Consider the following 12080-nt stretch of genomic DNA (forward strand, 5'->3'; position numbering starts at 1 on the left):
AGTCTGCAGCCTCTATTTTGAGATTTTCAGAATGGGTTGCACAACAGCATATTTTGCACTGATAGGAAAATCCCTGTTTGCCAGAGAAGCATTCACAATAGCTACTGATGCTAGAACATCCTTTAATGATTTAATAAGCTAAACAGGGCAAGGATCTATTATATAAGTAGATAAACTCAACAGTGAGATGTAATCCAAAACCTACTTTTCAGAGACTATAGCGCAGTGTTTTCCAAACCTGGTCCTGGAGGTACCCCAGCCAGTCAGGTTTTGAGAATATCCACAATGAATATTCTTGAGAGATTTGCATGCACTGCCTCCACTGCATGTAAATCTCTCTCATGAATATTCATTTGTGGATATCCTGAAAACCTGACTGGCTGGGGTACCTCCAGGACCAGGTTTGGTAACCACTGTTATAGAGAACACTTCCCATTTCACCACATTGATGGAAGAGAGTTCCTCAGCTTCAACAGAATCAATAGTTGCACAAATCAACCTAAACATGTCCAACAGTCGACCATCTCTTCACAATTAACCAGGAACTGTGAGGGTCTTACAAGTGACTGATTTTCAAATCTCACTAAAACAAAAAGCTCTCAAAGGTGACACAGGGCCTCCTTAATCACAGAAACAAAAAAATGAAGGCACATAATGGGGGAAAGGGAATGGGACTTGATATACCGCCTTTCTATGGTTTTTGCAACTACATTCAAAGCGATTTGCAAAGTGTTTACAGGTACTTCTTTGTACCTGGGGCAATGGAGGGTTAAATGACTTGCCCAGAGTCACAAAGGGCTGCAGTGGGAATTGAGCCCAGTTCCCTGGAATCAATATCCACTGCACTAACCAGTAGGCTACTCCTCCACTTCATAGGGACCATATGGCCTCTCTAGTCTGCCGATCCATGTCATCTACCATCATTTCCTCTCTTTGAAAGATCCTATGTAATTGTCCCAAGTTTTTTTGAATTAGGAAACAGTCTTTGTCTCCACCACCAACACAAATTCACCATCCTTTCCGTGAAGAACTATTTCCTTAAGTTACTCCTGTCCCCTTTCATCTTTATCCTATGTTCCCTGGTTCCAGAGCTTCCTTTAAATTGAAAGAGACTTGCCTCCTATAGATTTATGCCATGGAGGTATTTGATTGTCTCTATCATATCTCTCCTCTCTCACCTTTCTTCCAAAGTATACAAATGAAGATCTTTAAGTCTGTCCTTAACAGCTTTATGGCAAAGACCATTGACCATTTTAGTAACCACCCTCTGCATCGACTCCATCCTGTTTGTAGCTTTTTAAAGGTGTGATCTCCAGAACTGTACACAGTACTCTAAATGAGGTCTTACCAGAAACCTCTACAGAGGCATTTTCACCTCCTTTTTCCTGCAGGACATGTCTCTCCCTTTGTACCCAAGCATCCATCTGGCTTTCCCCATCACCTTTTCTACCTATTTGGCTACTTTAAGATTTTGGTATGATCTGAAAGAGGCAAATCTTACCAGACAGCCCTTCAGCAATATCACTTACAAACATGATAAAAAGAATTGGGCAAGATCCAAACCTTGCGGCACATCACTGGTAAAAAATCCATTTCCTTAGAGTGAGCTCCATTTATCACTACTTTCTATTGCCTTCCACTCAACCAACTCCTAACCAAGTTAGTCACTTTAGGGCACTGGACTTGGTGCTAACGAATGGGGAGAGTGCTTCTGATATTATAGTGGTTGATCATCTGGCAACTGGTGATCACCAGATTGTGTGGTTCAATATTAAAACAAGTATGGAAAAAAATAAAGTGACCAATCAACAAAAGTAGAAAAATAATTTTGTTTTCTATTTAGTGATAAGAATATGTTTGTTTTTGGAATGATCATCTACCAGTGTTAATGTTAGACATGGTTGGGGCTAATGGGCGTGCATTCTTGGGACCTTCTCTGTATAGCATCCCTAGTGGCTGTAAGTGATATCACAATTTTTAAATAAATGCAGATGGAATAATGGTCACAAATGGTCAAGGATGATATACTTTTAGCCAGGACATACAAAAGGAAATAGTTTACAGATGTTAACTAAGATATTAGTACTTTTGATTAAAAGCTATGACCTTTTAAGAGTGGACTAACACGGCTACCACACCTCTCTACTTAAGGCTATGACCATAAATTAACATGCTATGCTTAAATGTTCTAGCTGTGCCAAAATAATTCATTGCAATATGTCAGTGTGAGGGAGTAGATGGTATAGTGACAAGCACTCCCTCACTGATGATGTTCTGCCACCTTACAGCATGTAAACGCAAATAACACAAACCAGGACTAATAGCCACCAACTCAATAGAAGTGCTTATAACAGTTCACACCAGTATCATATAAAGAAATATTTTTTTGTATGTAGAGTACCCTCAGATATTTTCCACTATTACTGCAGTCAATAATGCTGCTACAGAGTGGCATAGCATTTCTTTCATCGGGTAACTCTGACAGAATTTTTTAGGGAGCAACACTCGCTCATTTTTTCATGCTTCCCAATCACCTTTGTGCTATAAAATCACTACTTGCTTAAAAATATATACTTGGTGAAAACTGTGCACTTATCTTGCCTCGCTGAAAAGTTCATCAATCCCCTTCCCCTGAAACCTTACAGCATGTGGCACTAGTCTACCAAAAGGAAAAGGGAAAAGGGATGGGATTTGATATACCACCTTTCTGAGGTTACAATCATAGCAGTTTACCTATTATTTACAGGTACTTATTTTGTACGAGGAGCAATGGTGGGTTAAGTGACTTGCCCAGAGTCATAAGGAGCTACAGTGGAAATTGAACCCAGCTCTCTTGGTTCTTAGACTGCTGCACTAACTACTAGGCTACTCCTCTACTCCAAGATGGAGCCTGAGTCAAAGGAGCAGGGCTAAGACCAGACTACAGTTACATGCCAGAGGCTGAATAGATCAGGGAGGCCCCAAGTGCAGAGGACTCCAAGGGTGTGACAAGCAGGACTGCATTACCTGGTAAGAGCCTGGGGAACAAGACTGGGCTTAGCAGGGAGTGCTACCCCATAAGTGACAGAGTAGAAAAGGATTGAAATGAGCCCACTGTGGACATTGAAAATCAATTAAAATGGCATTGAAAGTATCACAGCTGTGTGCTTTGAAAACAAACAAAATACTCTTCTAATTCCAGAATTCCTATCAACAATGAGTTCAATATTGTGCTCTGTGTTCAGCTTTAGGAACTAATTTTGACCACTATCCAGTGTTGTATAGTAACTGAGTAAATGTAACTAGTTACTGTATTTAAGTAAAAATTTTATTACTTTACTTGTAATGAAATACAGGATAACATTCGTTACTTTTACTGAAGTAACAATTTTTACTACTTTTCTGATGCTTGCAGTTAAAAGTAAAAGCGGAAGTGAGATGTAAATGAAGATTCCTCAGTAAATCAAATGAAACAACAAAACTGGAAACAGGATAATGCTATTGAATACCTTGGCACGCAAATAGTGGGTCATCTTATCTTAAATTTTGCTGTTCGGTGAATATAGCCTATAAGAACAGCAGAGTTGCCTGTGGTGGTTGAACTGGTTACTGGTCTCCAACCAAACAGAACAGTGATGATTTGGGTCACTTTGAAGTGGAGATGAAGCTGATGCTGATAGCAATTCATGGTGAACAGGCATAAATAATCACAACAGACTGCTGGTCATCCCATGGAAACTTTTACATTGGGGTATCTGTCCACTGGATTGGTAGAGTCTTTAGAGAGGAAGTCTGCTTGTTTTGCCTTGATACTGAAGGGTTCCCATACATTTGACGTTCTTGCATCATTTCTCAAAGGTATTCAAACAGAATTAGCCATCAGACAAAAAATTGTTAAAACATCAACATGCAATGATTCCAACTCTGTGAATGTCTTCTTTGCAACTGAACAGCATAACAATGAAAATGAAGATAAAGTTGAAGAGGCAAGGGATGATTTAGACAGCACTACTTCTAATGCAGATGATCATGACAATAATGATGATAAAATATTATTTGCTGCATGGAAGTCAAGTGTTTCAAAGATTCCCTTGATCAAAACCTGCAGACTCAGTTAGAATACATCAGTAATATTGCAGCCTGGCTTGATTTGAAGGAACTTTGTATCAGACTGAAGACTCCGCTTCCTGCCAGTGCGGTTGTTGAGCACCTGTTTAGCTGTGCTGCACTCACAAGCACATTTGCATGACTGACAGTTCATTTCAAAAATGTAATTTTACTAAAAGTAAAGTGGATTGAATTATAGAGCAATAACATTGTTGGAATAAAAACATTAACAATAGTTGCATTCATTGTAGTTGCAGTACTTTTACTTTTTATTCAAAAACTATTATATTAGGCAATAACTTTTTTACTTTAACTTAAGTAAATTTTTAAATGTGTTCTTCACTGTACTTTTACTTAAGTAAAAATAAAAATAAATACACATTTTAATACTTAACTACTTTGAACAAATACTTTGAACAACACTGACAATATCAAATTCATACATGTGTACACTATCAACTTAACAAACTTTCCCTGACACTGGTGCTTCAAATAAGCCACTACCAGCACACAATATCAGATAAATATATTTTTCTTTACCATCCAAATTAACATTTTAACTCTGAATAAAATGTGATTCTTAACATTTGTTTTCCCTTTTTCAGGTTTGACAGATCTACTTCTTTCCCACAGGATTCAAGGATCCAGGTAAGTACAGTATTAAGGTAGGTCAAAGCACAGATCCCCTATCTAACTATTCCTTGTTTTTATGGACTTGTCACAGTTCAAGCAAAATTTAACTTCACTGGTTCTTGCAGTTCTCTTGTGTTAGTTAGCTTGTTGTAGCCTCTTCCATCTGGTATGTCACAGCTGTCTTCTTCTGTGTTCTTCTCAGTGTCCAGATATGCCCAACTGCCTAACTATAAAAGCTCAGCAAAAAAAAAGATCAACTTCCTGCATATGTGACTCTTACTTTTTAGGTATCCTATACTTTTTTTTTATATGCAACTCTTTATTGTATTCTAGCTACCCTTAAAATAAAATGGATAATTCAGTAACCCTAGTTAAACCTACCCAAAAATATTGATTTCTTTGTTCAATAATTTTCACAGAATTCAGTCTCTCTTTTAACTCTGACTTCTTCAATGCAAAATTACAACTCACATAGATTCCAACTCATAGAGCTGTAATGTTTTTGAGCGTCTCTAGCTTTTAGCATGCACTAATCATCAGTGTGCACTAAAAATGCTACCGCGGGTTAGTAAAAGACCCCCTTAGTGTTTATGGACATAACTGTTCAGATAAGTTTCTGCATGCTAGCTTAACAGCCCCAAACTGTATACAAAAAGTAGAAGCCTAAAAAATAAGATGAGAAAAAAAGTGACTGCTAAAATGGCACTTAGGTGGTTATCCAGTGCGATTCAGTGCTGGATAGCCAGTTATCTAGCACTGAATATTGCCGGTTAGTGGCTTAAAGATACAAATTATATTGCAGTGACAGAGTGGTTCAAATTGGAGTGGGGGTTGTTCTATATTTTAAAGAAGGTATTGAGTCTAACAAAATAAACATTCTACATGGAAAACATAGTGGCATGGAATCCTTATTGGATTGAATTTCCATGTGTGAAGGGAAGGAGTATACTGGTAGAGCTGTATTCCAGGGCAGAACAAACAAACAGATGAAATGTTTACAGAAATTAAAAACGCTGGCAAATTGGGCAACAGTATAATAATGGGTGATTTCAATTACTATTCTCACAGCAAAATTCTACTCAATGAAACCATGTATTGGAGGCAGTTTGTGTGGTGAATGGGAGAAGCTTTGGATGGAGTTTGTCGATGCCATGTCTAGCTCTTGAAACAGCCCGATAGTGGCGAAACAGGGTTCTCCTGTTAGGCTTTATAGTTACCGTTTGCTTTGGAAAACAATTCGGACCAGTGGCATCATGACTATCCAAGTTAAGTGATGAATTTATGTTAAGTTCACCGGATGTATGGCGTTTAATAGGCCTCCACCATATAGTATTGTGAAAGGTGTATGTGCACGTATTTCATGAATGAGAAGAGTGGAGTTTTTTTTGTGAAGACTAGTGATTGAAGAGGAGTTCTCTAAAGCTTGAAAGGTTTTTCCTTTAAAGAGTTATCTCCATGGTTTCTGAAGTCTTTTTTTTCTCCACATATTTTCATGAATAGAAGTGACTTTACACCTCTAATACATGGTTTCATTGAGTAGAATTTTACTGTGAGAATAGTTGATTTATATTCTACTAATTCCTTTACGTATATCAGTGATTTCAATTACTCCAATATTGGCTGGACAAATGTTACATCAGGGAGCACTAAGGAGGCAAAATTCCTAGACATAATAAATGGCTGCTTCCTGGAGCAACTGGTACAGGAACCAACAAGAGGGGAAGCAATTTTAGATCCAGTCCTTAGTGGAATGCAGGGCATAGTATGAGAGGTAATGGTGTTTGGTCTGCTGGGAAACAGTGATCATAACATGAACAAATTTGAGCTAATATCTGGAGTGCAGTCACAAAGGAAATCTACTGTATCAGCATTTAATTTTCGAAAGGGCGACGACAATAAAATGAGGAAAATGATTAACAAGAAGCTAAAGGAATCTGCTGCAAAAGTTAGGAATTTAAATCAGGCATGGATGTTGTTCAAAAATTCCATCTTGGAAGTTCTGACAAGATGTATTCCATGTGGTGAAAAAAGGAGCAAACAACAGCCAGCATGGTTAAAAAGTGAAGTGAAAGAGGCTATTAGGGCAAAAAGAACATCCATTAAAGAATGGGAAAAGGACCTGAATGAAGAAAGAAGGGAAAAAGTGTCTTTAGCAGCAAGCTAGATAACCTACTGAAGAGGACTTTAAACTACAATCGTTTGGGGTTGAGTGATCAAAGCCCCCTGGGATCTTATCAGGTACTTGTGACCTGGATTGGCCACTGTTGGAAACAGGATACTGGGCTTGATGGACCTTTGGTCTATCCCTGTATAGCAACGCTTATGTTCTTTTGTTCTTATGTAGTAAGCCCTCAGGTAAATGAAGCATTCACTACCTCTACACAATGGGGAAAAGGGGCAATATCTAGAAAGCAGTATATACTAATGCCTGTAGAATGGGAAATAAGGTTCTGGATCTAGAGGCTATGATGGAAGAGACTAATTTTGATTTAGTGGCAGTCACAGAGATGTTGCTCACAGCTGAATATTGGCTGATAGGTCTCATTGAAATCTGCTCGGTATGTGGCAGTCGCCAAAAAAGCAAACAGAATGCTAGGAAGTAGTAAGAAAGGAATGGAGGAATGGCCTAGTGGTTAGAGCACTGCTCTAACCACTGCTGCTCCTTGTGATCTTGGGCAAGTTACTTAACCCTCCTTTTCCTTAGACATAAAGTTAGATTGTGAGCCCTCCAGGGATTGGGAAATACCCAGTGTACCTGAATGTAACTCACCTTGAGCAAAATCCTAAATAAATAAAATAAAGGTAATACTATAATGCAACTGTATCACTCCATGGTGCAACCTCACCTTGAGTATTGTGTACTATTCTAGTCACTGTATCTCAAAAAATATATAGCAGAATTGGAAAAGATTCAAAGAAGGGGCAAAATGATTAAAGGGAGATGAAACTTCTTTCATATGAGGAAAGGCTTTGTACATCATCAATGTAATATAAAATTATATACAATTCTAAACCTGATACCTAGAATAACATACAATTCATAAACTATAAAAACAAATAATTACCTTAACAGCATAACAAACTAAAGCAGACTTGAAATACTACAGAAATGTTGCCCATAAATCTCATTGCCTTCTAACTGCATCAACCAAAATATTTCCATATATCTATATTATCTATCTATCTATCTATAAATAGATATATAAAATATGTCATAGGAACGACAGGGGTTATGCTCGATAATATCATGTCTTTGTTCTTACCCATAAAAATGATTTAAAACAAGAAGAAAAAAAAAGCAGCTCCCAACTACACCAATCCAGAGTCCATCAATTAAAAGCAGATGAAAATAGAAATCTCTTATCAGATTAAGAACATAAGAATCTACCATACTGGGTCAGACCATCTAGCCCAGTATCATGCTTCCAATAGTGGCCAATTCAGGACACAAGTAGTTGGCAGAATCCCAAAGAGCAGCAAGACTATGCTGCAGACTACAAGAATAAGTAGTGGCTTTCTCCATGTTTACTTTAATAGCAGTTTATGGACCTTTCCTCCAGGAATGTGTCTAAACATTTTTTAAATCCACATATGCTAACTGCTTTTACAATATCCTCTGGCAATAAGTTCCAGAGCATAACTATTAGTTGAATTTAAGAAAACTTGATTCATGTTTACCCATTTTACTCCACTTAGGATTTTGTAGGCCTCTGTTATATCCCTCCTCAGTTGTCCCTTCTTCAAGTTGAAGAGCCCCAACTTTTTAAGCATTTCCTCATAAGTTTTTTTTAATTCATCTAATAGTTATGCTCTGGAACTCATCGCCAGAGGATATTGTAAAAACAGGTAGCATATGTGGATCTAAAAAAGGTTTAGACAAGTTCCTGGAGGAAAAGTCCATTTTTATGGGTAAGAACAAAGACAAGATATTATCGAGCATAGCCACTGTTGTTCCTATGACATATTATATATATATAATGCAGTTAGAAGGCAATGAAACATATTTTTTTATATACAGTGCACTCTAAGTGCAAGTCGGATAAGCGCATGCTTTGTTTAACTGCATGCCGTACTTCAGTCCCGTTTTTGGCACCATCAATTTCTATGGGGACAAACTTTGGTTTAGCACAAGATTCGCTTATATGCATGGTTTAAGACCGCTCCTCTGCAGGAAAGTCTCCGCATAAGTGCACGCTTGGAATATGCAAGCCGATGGGCACGTGACAAAGGGGCGGTAAATTTGAAATCTCGTTGGTTAACTGCCACAGGCAGAATATGCGAAAGAATGTTGTTAAGAGTGTACACTGGAGTCTTCATCGTCGTCGCGCAACTGTAAGACTTTAACACTGGCTGAACGAATAGAAGTTCTTAAAAAATTTGAAAACAAACAAAGTCAAACATCTATTGTTAAAGAATATGGTGTCAATCCCAGTCAAATTTCACGTATCTTGAAACAGAAAGATCAGCTTCTGGAAGACTGGCAAAACAATAGGAATCCACACAGGAAACGAAAACGGGCGGGAAAAGCTGAGGATGTAGACGGTGCTCTTCTTCGGTGGTTTTCTCAAGTCAGGAGCAGACAGTTTCCTGTCAGTGGTCCACTGCTTATGGAGAAAGCTAATCAGCTAGCTGAAAGTCTTAGACTAACTGAATTCAAAGCCACAGTTAGATGGTTGAAAAGAGGAACATAAAATTCAAGAAACAGCATGGTGAAAAACAAGACGCTGATGACTTTGGTGCTGAAAATTGGGTTGTTTCAGTTCTTCCTACCATCTTGAATGAGTTTGCACCTCGTGACATTTTCAATGCTGATGAAAACGGTCTCTACTGGCGAGTGATTCCTGATGGAACACTTGCATTCAAACAAGCCAAAACTACAGGAAGTAAAATGTCGAAGGACCGACTGACGATCCTCCTTTGCTGCAATATGGATGGGAGTGAGAAGCTGGAACCACTCGTCATTGGAAAGAGCAAACAGCCCCGTTGCTTCAAGAATGTTAAGCGACTTCCTGTGTCATACGAGGCTAATGCAAATTCATGGATGACGGGGGAAATTTGGAAGCAGTGGCTAAAGAGGTTAGACACTAGAATGCGGGCACAAAAGCGTCAGATTTTGTTGCTTTGTGATAATTGTGTTGCACACAGTGATGATGTCAGGCTGTCTAACGTCAAGGTGGTCTTCCTGCCACCAAACACTACCTCTCTGATCCAACGTATGGATCAGGGCATAATAGCCAATTTCAAACAACATTATCAGGCACTTGTGCTACGTCGTCTGATGAGAGTTATGGATGACCAGACTGACAAGGATAAACGTGTTGTTGAACTGGCTTGTAATCTATCACTGTTGGATTCCCTACATATGCAGAAAGAAGCCTGGAATCATGTTACACAGGCAACCATTGTGAACTGCTACAAGCGGGCAAGCTATTGACCTCCCAGCCGATGTTACTGAAGAGGAATTTCATCACTACGTAGCTGTTGACTACGATCTACAAACAGCTGAAGACAGCACTGTTGTCGAGATATGCGCCTACACGCAGGCAACAACGGCTGATGATGGAACAGATGATGAAATGAGCAACGAGGCACATGCTGACAAATTCAACAACCTCCTCCTGTCACTTTTGCAAGAGTGCTGGAGAGTCTCAACACCATGCGGGCCTATCTGGAGGCCACTGGATGTCAGTGCTATGACAGTTTTTACCATCTGGCAGATGTAGTCTATGGAACTCACAGACACAAGAGTGTACAGAGGACTATGACTGATTACTTCAAGTAAGCTTAATGTCAGTTTACAGAGACTGTATAATGTCAGTTAACGGAGACTGTATACTGTACATATAATAAACAGTACTGTACATATGTTTATCAGATGTGAAGCTTCTTTGGGTCACAGCGGTTAAGTGCACGCTCTGGTTAACTGCACGTATATATATATATATATATATATATATTTTATAGTTTATGAATTATATATTAATTTTATGTTATATTGTTTTATATTGATGATGTACAAATTGGTCTTGGTAGCAGATCAAACAAATACGACTTATTAATTACAATAAATTGCACCACAGCTCCTCATTGTGATCACATACAAGTATTTTATCTTCCAGTGCCTGAGATACCCAAAGTCGTCGTGCAGGTATGTAATCTGTTGTGAAAATTCTGATTTTAAGTGCTCTATAAATGCTGAAATACCAATAAACAGGAGTGACTCCTGATAATGAAGTAATTCCTATAAGAGGAGGCATGAATTAGTCTAAAAGCTATGGGGCCGATATTCAGTCTGCAGCAGAATTAGACCTGGATATTCAGTGCACCAGCTCTGAATAATCAAATCTCTGCTAGCTCCTGGATGTCAGTGCTATACCTGCATCGTTAACCAGGCATCATTGCCTTTTGTGCATGCTCGTTTAGCCTTCAGTAAACCAACACTGAATATGGGCAGTGCCTGGATAACATCTAGGTCCTAACAGGCTTCTCTCATTGGCTCCATTTAATGAATTACAAAACCTTCAGTGGGAAACAACCAGCAATTGGAAGAAAAAAGTACGCCAAGCCTCATCTCTGGCCATCTTCAAATCTAGGCTAAAAACCTACCTCTTCGATGCTGCTTTTAACTCCTAAACCTTCAACTGTCCCCTATCCCTGATATGTCCTGTCTGTCCTAACCCTTATCCCTTACTTGTCCTGTCTGTCTGTCATAATTAGATTGTAAGCTCTATTGAGCAGGGACTGTCTCTCCATGTTCGTGTGAAGCGCTGCGTACGTAAGGTAGCGCTATAGAAATGATAAATAGTAGTAGTACATTCATCAACGTTTAACAAACACAAAAATACTCTTATAGTGTCCTTTTTACCATGTTTTACAAAATCGTAACACTAAATATATTGTTATATTTCCAAAGGATGGAAAAGGCAAGCCAAAAAAACTTATCCCGACAAGGGCCCCCTTGTTTCGAAGGTGAATGTGCTTTTATCTTCAGTGGGTTTTTTTCTTCCGATTGCCAGGAGCTGTTTCCCATTGAAGTTTTTGCAATTCATTAAATGGAGCCAATGAGAGAAGCCTGTTGTGAGCTGTATGCTCAAATTAATACTTGAAAAGCAGCTTTGGGCAGTTGAGGCTCATTTGTTTAATATTACAATATATATAAGGTATCCTTTTGCTTAAGTTTTCGTAGGTGAATTAAAAAAAAGGTTGTGATGTGGAAGTTTTACATTTGCTTTCCAATATAGAATTTTTGCTTAACATCTAGATCTGCCATGACTCTACACCCTGACTGCCCTGGCAGTAACCAGAGAGTGGCATGGTGGTCAGAGCAGATATTCAACGACACAGTCCAGTTAAGTGCAGTT

Source organism: Microcaecilia unicolor, chromosome 4, assembly GCF_901765095.1.
Source record: "Microcaecilia unicolor chromosome 4, aMicUni1.1, whole genome shotgun sequence".
Classification (NCBI taxonomy): domain Eukaryota; kingdom Metazoa; phylum Chordata; class Amphibia; order Gymnophiona; family Siphonopidae; genus Microcaecilia; species Microcaecilia unicolor.